A 1,016-nucleotide genomic window follows, 5' to 3' on the forward strand; every position below is an offset into this window, starting at 1 on the left:
ATTTATGACTTATTTAATTTCTTTCATCATTATTTTGTAGTTTTCAAAGTACAAGTCCTTTGCTTCCTTGGTTAAGGTTATTCTTAAGAATTTTATTCTTTTTGATGTTACTGTAAATGGAATTATTTTCTTAATTTCCTTTTTGGTTTGTTCATGTTAATGTATAAAAATACAAATAATTTTTGCATTTTGACTTTGTATCCTGCAACTTTGCTGAATTCATTTATTAGCTGTGTGTTGTGTGTATCCATGTGTATGTGTGTGCACACATGAATTTGTGTGTAATCTTTAGGGGTTTCTACATATAAGATCTTGTCATCTGCAAACAAATAATTTTACTTTTTCCTTTCAAATTTAGATGTCTTTTTATTTTCTTTTTGCCTACTTGTTTTGGCTAAGACCTTCAATACTATGTTGACTAGAAGTGGCAAAAGCAGACATCCTTCTCTTGTTCCTGATCTTGAGAGAAAAGCTTTCAGATTTTTACCATTGAGTATGATGATAGTTGTGGCTTTTCCATATGTGAAGTTTTCAAAAGCTGTGGGATTTTATTACATTGAGGAAATTTCATTCTTTTCCTATTTTTGATTGTTTTTACCATGTTAAATTTTTTCAAATGTTTTTCTGCATCAACTGAGATGTTCATATGCTTCGCCCACCCCCCCCCCATCGTTTTGTTAATGTGGTGTATTACATTGATTGATTTTCATATGTTGGATCTTCCTTGGATTCCAACAATCAATCTCACTTGTTATGGTATATGATCCTTTTAATAGACTGCTGAATTCAGTTTGCTGGCTTTTTTTTTTTTAGAATAATGAATATTAATGGATATTCATAAAGATATTTATGTGTAGCTTTCTTTTCTTGTTTTGTCTTTGTCTGACTTGGTATTAGGATGATAATAGCTTCACAGAATAAGTTAGAAAGTATTTCCTCCTCTTCAGTTTTTGGAAGGTTTTGAGAAGGATTGGTGTTAACCATTTTTTATAAATTTGGTAGATTTCAAAAAAAAA

This window comes from Pteropus vampyrus, unplaced genomic scaffold (assembly GCF_000151845.1).
Source record: "Pteropus vampyrus isolate Shadow unplaced genomic scaffold, Pvam_2.0 Scaffold226, whole genome shotgun sequence".
In the NCBI taxonomy this organism is placed as follows: Eukaryota; Metazoa; Chordata; class Mammalia; order Chiroptera; family Pteropodidae; genus Pteropus; species Pteropus vampyrus.